Source organism: Rana temporaria, chromosome 7 (genome assembly GCF_905171775.1).
Source record: "Rana temporaria chromosome 7, aRanTem1.1, whole genome shotgun sequence".
Lineage (NCBI taxonomy): Eukaryota > Metazoa > Chordata > Amphibia > Anura > Ranidae > Rana > Rana temporaria.
Genome location: NC_053495.1, coordinates 171,748,602 through 171,771,641, shown reverse-complemented (window position 1 = coordinate 171,771,641; position 23,040 = coordinate 171,748,602). Strand labels below are relative to the sequence as shown.

Genomic DNA, 23,040 nt, shown 5'->3' with positions numbered 1-23,040 from the left:
GAGGCAGAAATTGGAGGGATTTGTGTTTGTCAGTTGTACATATGTATGCAATGCTTGGGGGTTTAGTAGTTTGTGGCGGTCGGCTACTTTATTGTTCATCGGTCAGAGATTATATATATATATATATATATATATATATATATGTGTGTGTGTGTGTGTGTGTGTGTGTGTGTGTGTGTGTGTGTGTGTGTGTGTCTGCTACGGAGATTGTCATCGACCATTCTGGCCGGCATCATGTCTTCAGCCACATTGGAATCTAGAAACAAATCCTGAGACAACCGATGACGTGAGGGATGGAAATCGGCTATGTTGATTGGCTTTGGCAAATCTCCCATCCATCTGGTATTCGCCAGAACGAAATGGGCATGTTTAATTCACGGGCTCATAGCCATAAACATGCACACTGGGCAATAAGATCATGCATTAAACATTTTCCAGTGGTTCATTATTGTCTGCATTGGCTGTTCTCTATTTGTCTAGGCCAGTGGTGGTGAACCTTTGCACCTCAGATGTTTTGGAACTACATTTCCCATGAGGCTCAGCTACACTGCAGAGTGCACGAGCATCATGGGAAATGTAGTTCCAAAACACCTGGGGTGCCAAGGTTCGCCATCACTGGTCTATGGCCACCTTTTAGCGGCATACATTTCTGACACGGCACCAGGAACCATGTAAAATGCTAATGGGCACTGTGAGGGAGATTTACTAAAACTGTGCAGCTGTGCAGAGTAACTTACCGGTTTCCAGGTTTTATTGTCCAAGCCTAAAGTGGTTGTAAACCTCAGACATGAAATATGAACAAAGAATAGTCTATAGCAGTGGTCTCCAAACTGTGGCCCGGGGGCCAGATGCGGCCCTTTGCTTGCTTTTATGTGTCCCTTGGGGCACTATTTCATCCACTGATACCAGCAAAGGGGCACCATGCCTCCCAGTGACGCCAGCAAAGGGTCACCATGCCTCCCAGTGACGCCAGCAAAGGGTCACCATGCCTCCCAGTGACGCCAGCAAAGGGTCACCATGCCTCCCAGTGACGCCAGCAAAGGGTCACCATGCCTCCCAGTGACGCCAGCAAAGGGTCACCATGCCTCCCAGTGACGCCAGCAAAGGGTCACCATGCCTCCCAGTGACGCCAGCAAAGGGTCACCATGCCTCCCAGTGACGCCAGCAAAGGGTCACCATGCCTCCCAGTGACGCCAGCAAAGGGTCACCATGCCTCCCAGTGACGCCAACGTGGGGGTCACCATGCCTCCCAGTGACGCCAACGTGGGGGTCACCATGCCTCCCAGTGACGCCAACGTGGGGGTCACCATGCCTCCCAGTGACGCCAACGTGGGGGTCACCATGCCTCCCAGTGACGCCAACGAAGGGGCACAATGCCTCCCAATGAAACCAATGATTGGACACAATTTCTCCCAATGACACCAACAATGGGGCCCAATGATGGGACACAATTCTCCAATGACACCAACAATGGGGTCCAATGACACCAATGATGACACTATTTCTCCCAATGACGCCTACGATGGGGCACAATTGTTCCCAATGACACTAACAATGGGACATTGTTTTTTTTTTTTCTCACTGTCGTCTGGACCTTTTCTACTCCCAATGGCCACCCTAAAGTCTGAAGGACAGTAAACTGACCCTTTTGTTTAGAAAGTTTGGAGACCCCGGATCTATAGTGTGTACTTGTCTCAATTAAGAACACAAAGTGTCATTTCTGTATGCTGCTTCGTTCCGCATTAATTACTGCTGACAAGTCTTTCTGACACCAAGAGAAAAATGGTGACAGAGGAGGGACCTCCAGCTAATTGACAGCCTTAGCTCTGTTGCTATGTTAAGGGGGGTGTGTCCCTTACCTCCAATCAGCCCTCAGCTCTCCTCACTAAGCTCTATAGAGTACCTTCCTTTTTTTTTTTTTTTTTTTTTTTAACTCTTAGACAAGCTTTATGTAGAAATAAGAAGGCAGATAGACGGGTACAACCTATATAGGAAGATTTGTTTAATGTGTATCACCTGAGGCCAGTCACTGCACTGGGTATATATAAAGGTACAATCCCTTTTAATTGAACAAGCTGAAGTCAGAAGCTGATTGGTTACAATGCACAGCTCCACCAGTTTTAGTATAAATCTCCCTCGGTGTGTTCAAAGCATACAGAGAGATGATACAAGGCGGGATGTGGGTAGGGTTGCCACCTCATCCCTTTAAAACGGAACACATATGAATTACACAGGTTCTGTGGCTGATTTAATGCAGGTAAGGCACCAAATGAGTCTAATTACCACCTTAATTAGCCACAGAACCTGTGTAATTCATATGTGTTCTGTTTTAAAGGGATGAGGTGGCAACCCTAGATGTGGGTGTCATTGCTGGACACGTCTCAGATGGTGTTTGTACTGATAAAGCTGCCTAGTGAGGAACGTGCGCTACCAAATATCATGTGTGCTATTGTCGTCAATAGGCCCTTTAATGTGCGGCAATGCATAGAAAAACGGAACGCACATCAATGCATTGCGCAGATGTTAACTAGCACCCTGTAAAACAATGGCTGAGCCGTGTGCATGCTGCATTGATGTGCTTTTAAAAGCTTAGGTGTGAATGGGCTCTAAAGGTAACCTGTACTGAGAAAATACCTAGGCTTCTGTTGCTGCACTCTCCTTTGAAGATGCTGGTTGCCTGGCTGTTATGCTGATCTAAAGGTTCAGTACTTCGATTTGCTGCAAGTATACCGATCAGAAGCTCTGACTTCACTAGATGCATGCTTGTTCTGTGTCAGTGGTTCATTACATATTGAGGCTAAAGGGAGCCGAGGCGATTGGCATTGGCATTTTCAGGAGGACAGCAGTAGCTGCCTGTTTGGCCCTGGTAAGATATCTAAACATGGGGAAAGTCACTTCTATTTGCACAGATCTTTAGAAGTGTTTAGCTGGATTTACGTCTTTTTGTGTGTTATCAACACACCTTTGTATGCGCTGTCACTGTCGTCGCTAACCCTGGACAATGCGTCACAAAATGGTCAACATCCTCTCCGACAGATGTGAACTAGTACTGTGTAAACCAATGGCTGACGGGATTCCTCTTGTTGTCGGACTTCTTTCTTCTTTAGTAGTTTAGTATAAATAAACAACTGGAGAAAATTGGTTGTAATCGCTACAGGCTTTGTTCACACAGGCGTACTACAGTGTACATCCGTGGGAGGGCCACGTTTGACCGCACACGCGTTCTGGGCATCCCCATTCATGTCAATTGGGGTTCAGCGGCTGCATGGACACAGCTACTGCCAATTTGACAGCCGTGCGGGTGTGGGTGCATGGCCTTGAACGCACAGGGGTTGATTTACTAAAACTGGAGCACTCGGAATCTGGTGCAGCTCTGCATAGTGGCCAATCGGCTTCTAACTTCAGCTTGTTCCATTAACCACTTAAGCCCCGGACCATTTTGCAGCTAAATGCCCAGGCCAGGTTTTGCGATTCGGCACTGCATCGCTTTAACAGACAATTGCGCGGTCGTGCAACGTGGCTCCCAAACAAAATTGGCGTCCTTTTTTCCTCACAAATAGAGCTTTCTTTTGGTGGTATTTGATCACCTCTGCGGTTTTTATTTTTTGCGCTATAAACAAAAATAGAGCGACAATTGTGAAAAAAATTCAATATATTTTTACTTATTGCTATAATAAATATCCCCCAAAAACATATATAAAACATTTTTTTTCCTCAGTTTAGGCCGATACGTATTCTTCTACCTATTTTTGGTAAAAAAAAATCGCAATAAGCGTTTATCGATTGGTTTGCGCAAAATTTATAGCGTTTACAAAATAGGGGATAGTTTTATTGCATTTTTATAATTTTTATTTTTTTTTTTTTTTTACTACTATTGGCGGCGATCAGCGATTATTTTCATGACTGCGACATTATGGCGGACAATTTTGACACATTTTTGGGACCATTGTCATTTTCACAACAAAAAATGCATTTAAATTGCATTCTTTATTGTGAAAATGACAGTTGCAGTTTGGAAGTTAACCACAGGGGGCGCTGTAGGAGTTAGGGTTCACCTAGTGTGTGTTTACAACTGTAGGGGGGTGTGGCTGTAGGACTGACGTCATCGATCGAGTCTCCCTATAAAAGGGATCACTCGATCGATACGCCGCCACAGTGAAGCACGGGTAAGCTGTGTTTACATACGGCTCTCCCCATTCTTCAGCTCCGGGGAGCGATCGCGACAGAGCGGCTATAAACGAATAGCCGCGCCGTCGTCCGGGATCGCTCCCCGAGGGAATCCGCACGCAGCGGAGGGGGCCCCGATCGGACCCCCCACCCGCTAGAAGGCAGGGACGTATATATACGCCCATCTGCCTGTCCGTGCCATTTTGCGGACGTATATAGTCGTGCGGCGGGCGTTAAGGGGTTAAAGTTTTACTAAACCCACAACAGTAAAATCGGTCTGTCTATGCAGTAACACATGCTTGTTATACTCACTGTGGAACCTAAGGCCCCTTTCACACGGGGCGGATCAGTAATGATCCGCCTCCGTATGCTCAGCTCCGTTGATCCCCGCTAAACCGGCGGATGACAGGGCGGTCCCCGCACACTGTGCAGGGACCGCCCTGTCTTTTCTCCGGTCTCCCCTATGGGGGGATCGGATGAACACAGACCGTATGTCCGTGTTCATCTGATCCGCAGACGGAAGGAAAATAGGGTTTTCTTTCCGTCTGCAGAATTGGATCTTTGCGGAGGCGGACAAGATCGGGTGTCAGCAGATGTTCATCCGCTGACACCCGCAATCTCATAGGGACCAATGTATGTCCCTTTTTTATCCGCAAATGGATGGATGAAAAAGCGGACATACGGTTCGCACGTGTAAAAGGGGCCTATGGGGTTATTCCTCTGCATTGTGTAAAAAGGTTGTTTGATCCTGCCTTCTCCGATCCTCTCCGTCTTGTGTTGTCTCCAAAACATGTGCGGATAAGAAAGTTACTGTAGTCGGGCTGCACATGCTCAGTTTAGTATGTATTGCTAGAGACTTTTTGTTTGTTTATTAAAAAAAAAATCTTGGGAGTGTGCATGTGATCAGCACAGCATCGGCACTGTCCCAGACAGAGGGTCAGGAGTCCTGCATCCTGATGGAACAGCCAGTGAAGTATAAAAACCCCTCCTCCAAGCTTTACCCAGGCACTAATAGAAGTCACAAGAAGGCTATCTGCTACTGCTGAATAAAAAATAAATGCATTTCCATGTTCTGTGTACTGTGGGAGACCAGATATAGTGAATGCAGGCTCCTGCGTTTAGTAAAACTTTAAAGATGTTGTAAACCTGATTTAAAAAAACCAATAACCTGTAAAACTAAGGCATAATGAGCTAGTATGCATCGCATACCAAAAAAAAAAAAAAAAAATGCAGCAAACAGGATTTTTAACACCACAATGGAATCGCAATGGACCAGTGTGAAGACATGCATTGAATTTAAAGGGATACATTTCTCTTGTGCTAAAGGTGCCAATAATGTCCGACAATCGATTTCATATTCATTTTAAATTGATGATCTTAATTTTAAAAAGTCGTATACAATTCTATATAAAATAATATTTTTTTTTTTTTTAAACTGTCATTTTCGGTTTCCGGCCATGGGACAAAAAAAAAAAAATCTTTCAGTTTTGGTTTTGGCGCCAAAATTTCCATTCGGTGCGCCTCTATTGTATAGTATATTTGTAAAATGAATGCTGTTTATATTTTAGCATAGCAACACACTCCTCCTACTACTCCTGTATAATCTCGTGTTTATGATGCATACAACATATATAATCTGGTGTTTATATGATGCTAGCATTATATACCTAAATCTGGTGTTTATTATGCATGCAGCATATATAATCTGGTGTTTATTAAGTATACAATCTGGTGCCCATGATGTGTATATAATTTGGTGTTTTATGACATCATTTTCTCTATCTGGTGTTTTTATGCATGTAGCATATATGTATGTGTGTGTGTGTGTGTGTGTGTGTGTGTGTGTGTGTGTTTTTATTATGCATGTAGCATATGTGTGTGTGTGTGTGTGTGTTTGTGTTTTTTATTATGCATGTAGCATATGTGTTTGTGTTTTTATTATGCATGTAGCATATGTGTGTGTGTGTGTGTGTGTTTGTGTTTTTATTATGCATGTAGCATATGTGTGTGTGTGTTTGTGTTTTTATTATGCATGTAGCATATGTGTGTGTGTGTGTTTGTGTTTTTATTATGCATGTAGCATATGTGTGTGTGTGTTTGTGTTTTTATTATGCATGTAGCATATGTGTGTGTTTTTATTATGCATACAATGTACATAGGGTGGTATTATCCAGCAATGTCTGTATTGCTGGAACCTGCAGCAGCGAAGCCCCGTCAGTCTGTATTGTGATGGATCTTTGTGTGGTCTGGGCTGTCATTGTTTGTGTAGCTCTGTGTTTGCTATCAATAGAGATGTGATGAGTCTATTGATTGCGGCGTGCGTTCTCTGTTCTGGCACCTTGCATAGCACCTGTCGGTGACGGCTACCCCGCCAAACCGTCCAATCTCTTCCCTGATACACCTTTTCCTCCTCCACCGTCTATCAGTGTTTATATCGGAGGCACTGCATACAGCTGCTCTTTATGAATGAACGTTCTCACCTACAAACCATTGGCTGCGGCTTGGTTTTAGATGTAGTCACATGCCAGGGAGACGACCAATAGGAAGGCAGAGAGGATGCACACACCCCCTGACCCTGTGTACTAGAAGGTGTGGCCTGTATTAACCATTGCCAGTCTTCCATTGCTGCTCCACACTGGTGTGTGTGTGATCATGGCTGCTGTTGTGTATATGGAGAGGATTGGGGGGGGGGGGCACTGGGGAAGATCTGATACATAAACCTTGAAGAACGTGTCCTATGTCTGCTCCTCTGTACACAGCGCAGTGTCTGATCACAGGAGGAAATCATACGTGTCGTGCTTTGTCATGCTGTCTAGGCATTGCTTGATGTCGCACCACGCCCCCCTGTGACACATTTCTCTGTAATGCTGCCACATATGTAACCAAAGAGGTATCGGCGTTGTCACTTCCTGGTTGTCAGGCTCTGTGCGGGAACTTCTAAAATAATGACCTTTCACGTAATGTTCATATGAACACATTGTAGACGCCAGACCTCGTGTACGCTGCGATTAGGGCCCTAGGCGTTCTGGGATGTATGATCGGAACGCAGACATCCTGCATTCCAGACATAGTATGTCCCTAAATTACAATATGCAACAATGCAGCGCTAGTATATAACCTTCAGGCTGGGGTCACATATATGCGGTGGGGGACACCGCTTGTGATTCGGAAAGGAATCGCAACATTTTCCTATTCAGATCGCATGAGATTCTTTGCAGTGCGATTTTCATTTTGTATGGGTTCTATTCGCAACCGCACATAAAAGGTGCATGCATCTATTTTATTATTGCTGCACTGGAATTAGATTGCATGGGCGTTTACACTAAGGATGAGCTCTGGCGTGTTCGCATGCTACACGTACAGAGCCCGCCAGGAAGTGTGCACAGCGCTGCGCTAATCACAGCCAGGGAGACATTGTCCCAATGCTCGGCTGCAGAGATCGGGAAATGTCTCCCTGACTGTGATTAGCGCAGCGCCGTGCACACTTCCTGGCGGGCTCTGCACGTGTACCATGCGAACTCGCCAGAGCTCATCCTTAGTTTACACCAATGCGATCCTATTCTTGCAATTAGAACTGCGTCATTTTGTAATCTGTTTTGGGGTGTCATTCATTTTAACATTGACTCCAGTAGTAGATTGCGTGGAGAGCGATTTTTAGTGCGGTGCAAGAAACGCTCAGGATTCACTGCATATATGTGAACAGCGCCTCAAACAATATAATGTGAAAATGCAACAATAGTAGTGAGACTCCTCAACAAAAGTCTTTTCTAGATGTATTCAGTATATAACAATGGTAACGAGACCATTTCACTGACAACTAATCAATGGTACTTAACCACTTCCATACCGGGCACTTGTACACCTTCCTGCCCAGACCAATTTTCAGCTTTCAGCGCTGTTGCACTTTGAATGACAATTGCGCGGTCATGCTACACTGTACCCAAACTAAATTCGTATAATTTTTTTCCCCCACAAATAGAGCTTTCTTTTGGTGGTATTTGATCACCTCTGGGATTTTCATGTTCTGTTAAAAAAAAATAAACTAAAAAAAGATCGAAAATTTTGAAAAACAAATGCTTTTTTTTTTGTTTCCGTTACAAAACTTTGTAAATAAGTATGTTTTCTCCTTTACTGATGGGGCTGCACCGATGAGGTGGAATTGATGGGCACAGACAGGTGGCATGGATGGGCACTGATAGGTGGCACGAATGTACTGTGTTATATTGTATTTATGGATGCCAATCAGTGCCAAACAATGCCTGCCAATCAGTGATGCCCATTGTGGGCACTGATTGGCATCCATTGTGGGCACTGATTGGCATCCCTGGTGGTCTGGTGTGGGCGTCCTCGGGGGGGGGGGGGGGGGCTGTGCTGATTATCGATCAGCACAAACCCCCCCTGTCAGAGGAGCAGCCGATCAGCTCTCCTCTACTCGCGTCTGACAGACGCAAGTGAGGAAAAGCCGATAACCGGCTCTTCTTGTTTACATCGTGATCAGCCGTGATTGGACATGGCTGATCACGTGGTAAAGAGTCTTCATCAGAGACTCTTTACCTAGATCGGTTTTGCCGGGTGTCAGACTGACACCCTGCATCAATGATCGCCGCGATGCACGTCCAGTCAGGATATTGAAACCACTTTGCCGCCGTCATTTTGTAATAGAGCGGGCGGCAAGTGGTTAAAGGGACACTAGGTTTCTTTTTTAAATAACAAACACGTCATACTTGCCTCCACCTTGCAGTTCGTTTTGCACAGAGTGGCCCTTAACATCCTCTTCTGGGGTCCCTCGGCAGGTCTCGTGGCTACCCCTCCCCCACATTAGATAACCCCCCCCCTTGGAGAAGAGCTTTCCCGAGGGGGTTACCTTGCGGGTGCACTCTCCTGAGTCATACACTCTGTGTCCATAGTCGTTGAGTGTATGGATTTGATTGAAAGCAGCGGCAGCCCATTTTTACATTGGCTACTGGTTACCTGCTGTGCCTTGTGAATGAGCCGGTTGCAGAGGAAAGAGGAGGGGGGGGGCGGCTGAACTTTTGTCTCAGTTCGCTGCAGTGAACTGAGCAGAAAGTGGGTACTTGTCAAAACCAGGTCCCCCCTCCCACCCAAAAAAAAGGTGCCTAATATGGCAGCGGAGGCAGATGAGCGGAGCTTCCCTTTTTTGGGGGTAGCGCCACTTTAATATATATATATATATATATATATATATATATATATATATATATATATATATATATATATATATATATATATATATATATATATATATATATATAGATATAGATATAGATATAGATATATATATATATATATATATATATATATATATATATATATATATATATATATATATAGATATATATAGATATATATATATATATAGATATATATAGATATATATATAGATATATATATATATAGATATATATATATAGATATATAGATATAGATATATAGATATATAGATATATAGATATATAGATATATAGATATATAGATATATAGATATATAGATATATAGATATATAGATATATAGATATATAGATATATAGATATATAGATATATAGATAATATAAATAAAAAAATAGTGCAGCAATAGTAGTGAGACCCTTTCACACACTGATCAGTTTGTAATAATCAACGGAAGAAAAAAGCATGAAAAACGCATCCCTTTAAATCCTATAGGACGCTTTAAACCAGTCAGCTGTTTTTAAAAGTCCTGCTTGCTGCATTTTTGGTGCATGTTAAAAAACGGGTACTAAAACTCACCTCCCAACAGAAATGAATGGAAAATGCATCAAAAAACGCACCTGTGGTTGCATTTTTGGTTCATTCTTTTTTGAATCACATGTACAGGTGCATGCTGATGTCGGGCAACCAGAAAACTCACTGGGAACGCAGCGAAAATGCACCAAAACCACAGCAGAAATGCATATGTGTTTTTACCACAGAGCAAGCTGAGAGCCTGTTCACACCATGGTGCCTCAATGCAACGCTTGGCTGGTGGTGTGAACGCTCCGGCAAAATGACAATGCGCTGTACTATATGCAGTAGCAGCTTTGTCACTTGAGGCTTGTTTTTTATTTGGACTACAGAACACATCCCTCTCTCCTCATATTCGTTAGACATTAGATGGGGGACTTGTATACATACAGTTTAGATTAAAGTTCTGTGGTCACGGCATACACTAATTTTATAACATCAGCATTGTAATAACAATACAAACAGTTAAATATGACAATCCAACATAAGCTTACTTGACAAATTTTCTTTCATGTTGTGAGTTCTGCCTGTCTGCTGGCCATCTCTTTCCACAACTTCCTGGATTCCCTGCATGCTTTGCAGCTTCTCCCCTGCTGTTTACTTTCCATTTCTAATGACTACATATCCCATGGTACATTGCTGCCTGCAAGCAGTGATTCCTGTACGGACTCCGCCTCCTGAAACTCCTCCTTGGCACCTTTTTTAAAGGGGTTGTAAACCCTCAAGTTTTTCACCTTTAAAGCGGTACTACTTTCTAGTATTACAATGTCCCGACACATTACAATACAATTATGCCTATTTTTTTATTTTTTTTTATGCTGTACATACCTCGGTACAGCTAATTCACCCGCGGCTTCCGGGTTGCGAATCCCGCGGGAGTGGGCGTTCCTAACTTGCTGGTGATTGACGCGATGACCAAAAACGAGCTCCCCCCATCGCATAAGCTGCGTCACGATTGCCGAAAGAAACTGAACGGCGAGTCGGCGCTATACTGCGCCTGCGCACCGCCGTTCGGCTCCTTTCGGCAATCGTGACGCAGCTTACGCGACGGGGGGGAGCTAGTTTTTGGTCATCACATCAATCACCAGCAAGTTGGGAACGCCCACTCCCGCGGGATTCGCAACCCGGAAGCCGCGGGTGAATTGGCTGTACCGAGGTATGTACAGCATAAAAAAATAAATAAAAATATGCATTATTGTAATGTGTCGGGACATTGTAATACTAGAAAGTAGTTTTAGGGTGAACCCCCGCTTTAATGTATCCTATGTAATTAGGGTGGATATAACTTCTTCTGGCAGTGACTAGCCCCCCCCCCCCCCCCCCCGTTTTACTTACCTGAGCCCCATATTTCCCTTGGTGGGGAAGTGCTGTCCCACTCTACACGGGGTCCCAGCTCTTGATTGGATAGATTGATAGCAGCGCAGCCATTGGCTTCCGCTGCTGTCAATCAAATCCAATGATGCGAGCGCCGGGGGGGCGGGCGCCAAGTCCGGAATTGGTGTCTATGGATGCAAGTGCGATCTGCGTTTTTTTTTTTTTTTTTTGTCAGGCCTGCGATATTGCGGCGGACATATCGGACACTTTTGACACAATTCAGACATCGCGGCCGCCAGGCACGCGCATCGGCTTCCCAGCGATGCGCCGGGCACAGTGTTTCCCCTTTGTGCGCCCCCAGCGGCACGCGCGGGGAATGTAAATAACGGGTCGTCCAGAGACATCCACTCGGCACTTGAGAGCCGCGCTGTGGATGTCTTTCGTCTATAGCGCGGGTCTCAAGTGGTTAAGAGGTTCCAGATGCCAGGGGGGCACGCAGGCTGTAAGAAGCATTCGGGCAGCAGCCCAGGCGCCAGGACTAAACTTATTGGGTTTGTCAAGCCCTGTAATGGAGGAAATAAGTGTCAGAGAGTGTGGCTTGGATACGTTTTTGGCTGGGGATATGGTGCAGAAGAACATACAGAACTGGGAACACGTTGCATAAGACTAGTAGAGATCAATCCTATTGCCGTAATCAATGTTCTCACTACAGATTGCTGGGGTCCAAGGGCCACAAGTTGGACACCAGGGTCCTAAAGGGCTGCTGGGTGGCAGCGGTGAGGGGTTAAATCAGCTTGGACTCTCATCATTTGGTCCGGCTTTCCTATTGGTGGATGGTTTTTAGCAGATGACGGCCAGGCAGCTTACATTTTCAGGATGGTCTGACCGATATTCCGATCACTGCGGGTCTATTGAATGCCGCTCTATGCTGCCCGTGTGAATGAGGCCCAACGTGTCTCACCGTCTACACGGGAATGTCATTTCCATTCACATGGTCTGCGCTGAGTGCTGAAGGAACATAATCAGTCTCATACAAAGCAGACAATGCATTTTTTCTCATCATTACATTGGAGACTCTGCAGCTGCAGAACACTTCAGACATTTCCAGAACGCAATGAAGTTCTATAGGGAGGGAGAGAGGTTACAGAGATGTTAGATTGAATTATTAATGGGAGCGTCACTTGTCTCCTGACTGGCTAATGCTAATTGGTGTTGGGTTCACTGTGCTTTCTTCATGTACGGCTCTGACAGTGAAGGGGGGAGGGGTTCTGTAGTTCTGGATGTGCTGCCTGTGCACTTATACTGATGCTGGATAAACGCCGTCATGACACCGGGCTTCTATTAGAAGTGCGTTGAAAGTAAATACAAGATTGTGTATGCACAAAAATAAAAAATCCAGGAGAATGTTAGAAAAGGGGGAGACAGTTTCAATTCCCCCTTTTCTCATGGGAAAGCGACAGGACATAATTAAAAAATTAATATTACTGTCTGTTTCAAGGCCCCCCTTTGGGAGCCTACTAGGGCTCTCTAGGTAACACCTGGCCCTCACATGGGCTAGTTAGTTAAAAAACGTGACTTTCCCGGGCTTTAGGTGAGCACCTGGTGCTCGGATGGCCTGGGATCAGGGTACACGTGTTTTTCCCGCTTTTTTTGGTGCTAAGGGCCTGGTACCAGTTGGTTCTAGTTGAAACCAGTACTAGTTAGGGGTATAAAAGTAAGGTTCCGTCAGCAGCTTTCAGTCGCCTCAGAAGACAGGATTGTGGTGTTCCCCAACCCCCCCCCTCCCTTTTTTCTTTTTGTCGCGGCTGCTAATTATGTGGTATGGTCACCTTTGTATATATGTATATATATATATATATATATATATATATATATATATATATATATATATATATATATATATATATATATATATAATTTACACAAATCTGGTTTAGTTCAGTTATTGTTGGATAATTTTGAAAGTTGGAATATATTTATGTGCAGCCTGAGCCGTAGTGGCTAGGCTGCTTTAAGTTATTAAATTTATTTAAAGAGGAGTTCCACCCAAATTTGGAACTTCCTCATAACCCACTCCTCTCCCCCTTACATGCCACATTTGGCATGTAATTTTTTTGGGGGGGGAGTGGGGGCTTCAGGAAGAGTGGGACTTCCTGTCCCACTTCCTCCTTCCTGTAGGCGACTAAGCTTAATCGCCTTCAGGAAGTGGCTGCTGTAGGCGATCGCCTAGGACACGTCACAGGTCCTAGGCGATCTCCTGGCCAATTACACGGCGCGGCGCATGCGCAGTGCCGCTCGCGCATGCGCAGTGGGTGCCCGGCCGTGAAGCCGAAAGCTGTCACGGCCGGGTGCCCACACTGAAAATGAAGACGCCGGCCGGGGAGGGGGGGAGAGGATCGGAGCCCCGGCCGGCGCATCGCTGGAGCGCTGGAGCAGGTAAGTGCCTGTTTATTAAAAGCCAGCAGCTACACTTTTTGTTGCTGCTGACTTTTAATAAACATACAAATGGCTGGAACTCCCCTTTAAATATATCTGTCTGAAATCCAATAATAAAGCAGCCTCGGCCATAATTATTCCAACAATGGTGTGGATTTGTTTTATTTTAAGGTTAAGTATAGTTAAAGTGGAGTTCCACCCATTTTTTATGTTTGTCTGTGCTGCATGCCCTAATCTCATAGTGTTCAGAATGAACAATTTTCATTTATTTTGTTGCTTGTAAATACCTTTATTTTGTAGTCCTTCATTACTTCCTCCTCCTTATTAGCCTAGGCTATTAAAGCGGAGGTTCACCCTAAAAAACAACTTGCTACCATGCCATCCAGCATACTAGCGTCAGCTTTAGTATGCCTTTATTTTTATTTTTTTGCGCTGTACTCAGTTTAATCCATTAGTTTCGTTTCAGACTCCCGCGGGGAGTAGGCGTTCCTATGAAAAGGGGAACATTATTGACGGCCGGCTATGGCGCGTCACGCTTCCCGAAAATAGCCGGAGTAGGACTCGGCTCTTCGTGGCGATATACGGCGCCTGCACACAGACTAGGAGCTGACTGCGCAGGCGCCGTAAAGAGCCAAGTCACAACCCAGAAGTAGGGATGAGCTCCGGCGTGTTCGCACAGTGCACGTGCAGAGCCCGCCTGGAAGTCGGCACGGCGCTGCGCTAATCACAGGCAGGGAGACATTTCTCGATCTCTGCAGCCGAGCATCAGGAATATGACTCCCTGCCTGTGATTAGCGCCGCGCAGACTTCCTGGCGGGCTCTGCACATGCATTGTGCAAACACTTCCGGAACTCATCCCTACCCAGAAGTGTTGGGAATGGTGCCGATCGTCTTAGGCTGGCCATGCACCGTTCGAATCTCAGCCGGTTCAGCAGGAACCGGCCGAGATTCGAACCGTTAATGGGCAGGCTGAATGTACCAAGTTGATCCTTCAATTTGGGGGAAACCAGCCTGTCCTATTCTCTTGGGATTATCGCTAGTGACTTCTATAGCTTCTAGTGATAATCGCTGTCTTCTCCCGGCAGGGGAGACTTCCCCTCTCTGCTATAGCCTCTAGTAATAATCACTGTCTTCTCCCGGCGGGGGTTGCTTTCCCTCTTTGCTATAGCCGCTAGTGATAATCGCTGTCTTCTCTCGGCAGGGGCGGCTTTCATTCTCTGCTACAGCCGTTAGCAATAATCACTGTCTTCTCCCGGCGGACATGGTACCCCCTCTCTGCTATAGCCTCTAGTAATAATCACGGTCTTTTCCCGGCGGTAGTTGCTTTCCCTCTTTGCTATAGCCGAGACGAAAAATCAGACGAACGTTCGCTCTTTGTTGTTTTTTATAGTGTGTACCGCAACAAACATTGAGTAAAATCGGATGAACGTTCGCCCGTTGTTTGTTTTTTTTTTTTTGTTTTTTTGTTTGTTTTTTACCCCACTAAACATCGACTAAAATCGGACGAGCGTTTGCCCAATTTTTTTTTCTTCTTCTTTTATAGTGTGTACGCCACTTTAGACGCAAAGGGCCAGATTCTGAAAGGACTTACGACGGCGCAGCGCCATGTACGCCGTCGTAAGTCCTAATCCGACCCGTCGTATCTATGCGCCTGATTCTTAGAATCAGTTCCTCATAGATATCCATTAGACTCGACAGTCCTAAGTCTCTTACGCCGTCGGATCTTAACTGCATTTTTTTGACCGCTAGGTGGTGCTTCCGTCGAATTCCGCGTTGAGTATGCAAATTGGCTAGATACGCAAATTCCCGAACGTACGCACGGCCGACGCAGTAAAGTTACAACGTTTACGTTGGGCTTTTCCCGGCGTATAGTTGCCCCTGCTATATGAGGCATAAGTGCGGCGTACCAATGTTAAGTATGGCCGTCGTTCCCGCGTCGAAATTTGAAAAAGTTACGTCGTTTGCGTAAGTCGTCCGTGAATGGGGCTGGACGTCATTTACGTTCACGTTGAAACCAATGACGTCCTTGCGGCGTACTTTGGAGCAATGCACACTGGGAAATTCCACGGACGGCGCATGCGCCGTTCCGCAAAAACGTCAATCACGTCGGGTCACAGTAGTTTTACATAAAACACGCCCCCCTGATCCAAATTTGAATTGGGCGGGCTTACGCCGGCCGATTTAGGCTAGCTTACGGAGCAAGTGCTTTGAGAATACAGCACTTGCCCGTCTAAGTTGCGTAACGTAAATCGGATACGTTCTGCCCGGGCAAATATACGCTGCTGACTGAGAATCTGGCCCAAACCTTTTTTTTTATTTTGATGCATGTTGAGAGCTCTGCAGTAGTTGGGGCTTGTAGTGTGAATGTTGAGGACTGGAGTAGATCAGCCCTGCTTTAGATCTCATTTGTTCGCTTAGCGAGGCTCTCTTATTAATATGCGCACATCATCATTAGGAACGTCAAGAATGACATATTTTACACTGCGTGTTTTATCAGACATCTTATTAATACCTGCTTTGTGGTTGTAAGCACCAGTTAGTGAGATTTCATGTAGAAAAGCAGTCTTCAGAATTAGCATATCGGAGCTTGCGGCTTTATATTTGGATTCCTGGCAGAAGATGAATTGCTGAAGCTTTTCTGAGTCCTGTAGTAAGCGTGATAAATTGGTGGTTTATGGCGGGCTGAAATTGCACCTATACAAAAATGTTGCTCTGAAGATTGGGTAACACTTGCTGATTGCATACATTACCAGAATTGCCAGTGCTTGGCTACCCTGGAGAATATTCTGCTCCCGACTTCCTTTAGTGATGGCCTAGGTCAGTGATGGTGAACCTTGGCACCCCAGATGTTTTGGAACTACATTTCCCATACTATACTTCCCATACCAAACTATACTGCTGAGTGCATGAGCATCATGGGAAATGTAGTTCCAAAACATCTGGGGTGCCAAGGTTCACCATCACTTGCCCTGAACACGCGATCCGATGAAAACGGTCTGGTTAACCGATAAAAGCTGACTGATGGTCGGTCGTGCGTTAAAAAAACGATCGTGTCAGAACACGGTGACGTAAAACACGACGACGTGCTGAAAAAAACGAAGTTCAATGCTTCCAAGCATGCGTCGACTTGATTCTGAGCATGCGTGGATTTTTAACCGATGGACGTGCCTACAAACGATCGCTTTTTTTTTTTTTTTTTTTTAATCGGTTAGGTATCCATTGGTTAAATTTAAAACAAGATTGCTTTACTTTTTTTTTTTAACCTATAGATAAATAACCGATGGGGCCCACACACGATCGGTTTGGTCCGATGAAAACGGTCCATCAGACCGTTCTCATGGGTTTGACCGATCGCGTGTACGTGGCATTAGTTGTGCGATATGTGTTTTTTTTTTTTTTTTTAACCACTTGCCTACTGGGCACTCCCCCCCCCCCCCCCTTCCTGCCCAGGCTAGTTTTCAGTTTTTTTCAGCGCTATTGCATTTTTAATGACACTTGCACGGTAAAACAACATTTTTATAATTTTAAATTTTTTTTTTTTTTGCTAAACAAATGAAAAGAAGTTTTTCTAAGTAATTTTTCTCCATAATTGTTTGGCACCGATGGGGCCGCACTATTTGGTGCCAATTGGGGCTGTACTGATGGTCACTGATGGGCAGCAATGAACGGCGGCACTGTTGAAGCTCCACTGATCTTCAGGGCCTTGATTATCAGCGTAGATGTCCCCTGTGTGGATTTGCCGGTTATCGACTCTCCTCTCCGCACGTGCTGTCAGCGTAAGGAGAGGAATACCGGCAAATCCTGTTTACGCTGTGATTGGACACAGCTGATCACGTAGTAAAGAGCTGTTGTAATTTACCATGATCTGTGATCAGCTGCAGGGCCGCCATCAGGAATTTTTGGGGCCCCTTACACAGCTTCAGGCATGGGCCTCCTGGAGTAGAGGATCGGAGGATGTTGCCGTCAAATTGAGAAGCGGGGGGGGGGGGGGGGGGGATTGGGAGTGTCAAAAGTGTTGAGAAGAGGATTGAGAGGGGGGGGGGGGGGCTTTGGGTGCTGACGAACTAAAAAAAAAAGGGGGATGCTATCCGGGGGTCTGTGGACCACTGTCCCCATTACAGGTGTACTGCCTGTATCCCCTGATGTCCCAAGGACACAGCGATCAGATGCCAGCCGATGCGCGCCATAGGGGGGGGCGCATGAGAAGCACAATCACGGGTTGACATTAATAAACGCCCTCCTGGCAATGTGTGACTGAGCTGTAGCTGCCATTCAGCTATAGCGTGGTTGTGAAGAGGTTAAAGCAGAACGAAGCTGTATCTGAGCTCCACAAACTCGGATACAGTTTAAAAAAACACTCCTAGAATTTTTAGCCGTGGCCATCTTGAGTAAGGGCAGATGATTCATGTGGCATTTCCTTCCTGGAGTCCATCTACCCTTAGCTCTGGCATGCAGGCAGGAGAGTGGTTGTAAAGTACCTTCTACCTTAGGAACTGCTTTAACGTCTTTGCAATTTCATGTTGTGGAACATTTTAGATGCAGCTTTTCCCACATTGGTGAACCCTTGCCCATCTTTTCTTCTGAGACACTCTGGGGGTTATTTACAAAAGGCAAATTCACTTTGCATTGGAAGTTCAGTTGCTGTAGATCCGAGGGGGACATGCAAGGAAAATAAAACATGTAATTTTAGCTTGCACATGATTGGAGGATAAAATCAGCAGAGCTTCCCCCTCATTTCACATCTACACCTCAGATTTACAGTGACTGCACTTTCAAGTGCACTTCCAGCCCAAAGTGGATTTGCCTTTTGTAAATAACCCCCTCTGACTCTCCAAGATGCAATTTTTATATCATGTTATTTACCTGTTGAAAATTAACCTTATTGGTTACAAAACATTCTTCCAGCTCTTCCTTTGCCAGATTTTTGTTACACTGTTTCAACTTTTTTTTTTTTAAACGTGTTGCTGCCATCAACTTCATAATTTCCTTTTATTTTGTTTCCTAAAATGGTACATTTTCTCAGTTTTAAAGCGGACCTTCAGTCATTTTTGCTGGGGGGGGGGGGGGGGGGGGGGGGTTGAGTCATAACAAAGTCCAATGAAAGCTGCAGAGCTGGATGTGTGCCTCTGTGTAAATCCAGGAAGTGAACAGGCAGCAGCTTAAGCTGCCCACAGTTAAAATGGATGCTGCCAGACTCAGTGGAGAGAGATTCCTGCAGCATATTTTGGAAAGTACAGAATCGCAGTATATAGATTATATTATGTGAGCAGACTGCAGTTCCTCTTTAAACATTTTGGGGCAGATCCTCAAAGAAATTACGCCGGCGTATCAACTGTTGATACGCCGCGTAATTTCAAATTTTGCGCGTCGTATCTTTGTTTTGGTATCCACCAAACAAGATACGACGGCATCTGTGTTGGATCCGACAGGCGTACGCCTTAGTACGCCGTCGGATCTAAGATGCAATTTTCCGGCGGCCACTGGGTGGCGTTCACGTCGTAATCCGCGGCGAGTATGCAAATTGGCTATTTCCGACGATCCACGAACGTACGAGCGGCCATCGCATTCTTTTACATCGTTTCCGTTCGGCTTTTTCCGGCTTATAGTTAAAGCTGCTATCTGGTGGCGTACTCAATGTTAAGTATGGCCGTCGTTCCCGCGTATAATTTTGAACATTTTACATCGTTTGCGCAAGTCGTCTGTGAATGGGGCTGGACGCCATTTACGTTCACGTCGAAAACAATGACGTCCTTGCGACGTCATTTGGAGCAATGCACCCTGGGAGTTTTGACGGACGGGGCATGCGCAGATCGTTCGGCGCGGGGACGCGCTTCATTTAAATTAAACAAGCCGCATTTGAATTCCGCGCCCTTACCCTGCGAGAGATACACTACGCCGCCGTAACTTACGGCGCAAATTCTTTCAGGATTGCAAAGTAAGTTACAGCGGCGTAGCGTATGTGGATCCGCCCCTTTATGTTTTCTATTATAAATAATATACAGGGTTATAAGATTTGCAAATCATTGCATTGTTTTTATGTAGATTTGTCCCTATGTTTTTGGAATGGGGGTTGTATGATTTATACTGATACTTTAGGCACAAGGAAGTTTTTTTTATCTTTCATGAAAACAAAACCTTGTGAATATAAAATCTTTTATTTTTTTATTTTTTACATTCTTCTGCATCCTGAGGAAAACCTTTCTAGAGTGAATGAGTTCTCACTGACTACTGCCCATGTTCCTGCTGAGCGTACAGAATGCGGAGCGCAGCGTGTCTCCAAAGGGCCTCTAAAAATGTCTGTGCAGACAAGGCCTTCGTGTCACCTCTGTGTACTGGACCTCTGAAACAAACCTAATAATGTCAAACTACCCTAGGCAAGTTCTGGGAGACAACATGTCTTTTAAAGGGTTGATCCACCAAAATTGGCATTTAACCACTTAAGACCCGGACCAAAATGCAGGTAAAAGACCTGGCCAGTTTTTGCGATTCGGCACTGCGTCAATGTAATTGACAATTGCACGGTCGTGCGAAGTGGCTCCCAAACAAAATTGGCGTCCTTTTTTTCCCACAAATAAAGCTTTCTTTTGATCACCTCTGCAGTTTTTATTTGTTGCGCTATAAACAAAAATAGAGCGACAATTTTGAAAAAAATGCAATATTTTTTCCTTTTTGCTGTAATAAATATCCCCCCCCAAAAAAAAAAAAAAAAAAAAAAAAATATATATATATATATATATATATATATATATATATATATATATATATATATATATATATATATATATATATATATATATATATAATGTTTATCTAATTAAATTTATTAATTTAGGCCGATACGTATTCTTCTACCTATTTTTGGTAAAAAAAATCGCAATAAGCGTTTATCGGTTGGTTTGCGCAAAATTTATAGCGTTTACAAAATAGGGGATAGTTTTATTGCATTTTTATAAAAACAATTTTTACTACTAATGGTGGCGATCAGAGATTTCTTTTTTTCGTGACTGTGACATTATGGCGGACACTTTGGGCAATTTTGACACATTTTCGGGACAATTTTCATTTTCACAGCAAAAAATGCTATAAAAATGCATTGTTTACTGTGAAAATGACAATTGCAGTTTGGGAGTTAACCACTAGGGGGCGCTGAAGGTGTTAAGTGTGACCTCATATGTGTTTCTAACTGTAGTGGGGCTTGACGTGTGACGTCATTGATCGTGCTTCCCTATATCAGATCGATGACGGCGCCACAGTGAAGAACGGGGAAGCTGTGTTTACACACAGCTCTCCTCGTTCTTCCGCGATCGGTCCCCGGAGCTGGACTCCAGCGGCGATTGGGTCTGCGGGTCCGGCGGTCACGGAGCTTCGCAAGCGACCCACGGCTGGGCACTTAAAAAGGACGTACATGTACGTGGATGTGCCCAGCCGTACCATTCTGCCGACGTATATGTGCAGGAGGCGGTCCTTAAGTGGTTAACCACTTCAACCCCAGAAGATTTGACTGCTCAATGATTAGGCAACATTTTTTTGAGTTGCGGCACTGCGCTGCTTTAACTGACAATTGCGCAGTTGTGTGACGCTGGACCCAAACAAAATAATTTTTTTTTTTTTACAGAAATAGAGCTTTCTTTTGATGGTATTTGATCACCTCTTCGGTTTTTATTTTTTGCGCTATAAACAAAAGCGGGACAATTTTGAAAAAAACAAAAACTATCTTTTACTTTTTGCTATAATAAATATCCCACTTTTTTTTAGTTTTTTTGAAAAAAAAAAATGTTTTCTAAGTGCCGGTTCAGAGAAGACAAAACACTGCAGATCTATCTCTATCTCTATATCTCTCTCTCTATCTCTCTCTCTCTATCTCTCTATCTCTCTATCTCTCTATCTCTCTATCTCTCTATCATCTGGTTTACATCCACTTCAATGTTTCTGACAGTCCTCTCAAGCATTACATATATTGAACATTATATGTGGCCCTTTGATGTAAGCGTCCACGTTTTGAGGCCCCCATTGGCTCATAAGTTGAAACCACGGCTCTGCAGCCTTGGCCATGTGACTAGTTCTTGGTGGGTTGATAGACCGTCATAGAACAAATACAATGGCGCCATCCATGTGTAGAGGATGAGCTGAGTTTAGCCCCATTCCTTGCTGCACCTGCTATAGAGTATTATAGTGTATTCTTTACTTATTTTTAATTTTCACTACAGGACAAAGGGCTTATCTCTTATATCCTCCCTTAAGAGGATTTGCATTGACTTGAATTAAGAATGCAGATAGTTTTCCGTTTACATAAAGATTTGGCGATTCCATTCTCTATGTGATCCAATTTAATGTGTGCTTTTTATAATAACCTTGTTGAATAATTTAATCCAATAGGAATTTGGAAAGTGGTGCACAGTGAACATGTACGCCACACGTGTCATTATTGGGACAAAACCTGGACGCTTTTCGCATCCCCACTCTTGAAGTAACCGAGGAACTAGGGCAGCAATCTTCCGCCAGCGTGTTGAAACACATCCGTGTGTGGCCATGCCAAGGGATGTTTTGTAATATTGCTGGTATTCATTTTAGTGATTCTAGGAATCATTTACAATGAAAGGTATACTCCAGATACACTGGCAAATCTGTATATAAATAGGAACTTAACCACTTAAGGACCGGACCAATATGCTGCCTAAAGACCCAAGGGGTTTTTACAGTTCGGGACTGCGTCGCTTTAACAGACAATTGCGCGGTCGTGCGACGTGGCTCCCAAACAAAATTGGTGTCCTTTTTTTCCCCACAAATAGAGCTTTCTTTTGGTGGTATTTGATCACCTCTGCGGTTTTTATTTTTTGCGCTATAAACAAAAATAGAGCGACAATTTTGAAAAAAATGCAATATTTTTTACTTTTTGCTATAATAAATATCCCCCAAAAACATATATAAAAATTAATTTTTTCCTCCTTTTAGGCCGATACGTATTCTTCTACCTATTTTTGGTAAAAAAATTCGCAATAATCGTTTATCGGTTGGTTTGCGCAAAATTTATAGTGTTTACAAAATAGGGGATAGTTTTATTGCATTTTTATTTTTTTTACTACTAATGGCGGCGATCAGCGATTTTTTTCGTGACTGCGACATTATGGCGGACACTTCGGACAATTTTGACACATTTTTGGGACCATTGTCATTTTCACAGCAAAAAATGCATTTAAATTGCATTCTTTATTGTGAAAATGACAGTTGCAGTTTGTGAGTTAACCACAGGGGGCGCTGTAACATTTAGTGTTCACTTAGTGTGTGTTTACAACTGTAGGGGGGTGTGGCCGTAGGACTGACGTGATCGATCGAGTCTCCCTTATATAAGGGATCACTCGAT

At 44.3% G+C, this 23,040-nt stretch overlaps 1 protein-coding gene across 2 annotated transcripts in view; it reads left to right on the top strand.

Moving 5' to 3' along the window:
* The window catches only part of LRP8 (LDL receptor related protein 8), a 310,709-nt gene that overhangs the window by 5,440 nt on the left and 282,229 nt on the right, over nt 1-23,040 (top strand). The window lies entirely within an intron of this gene.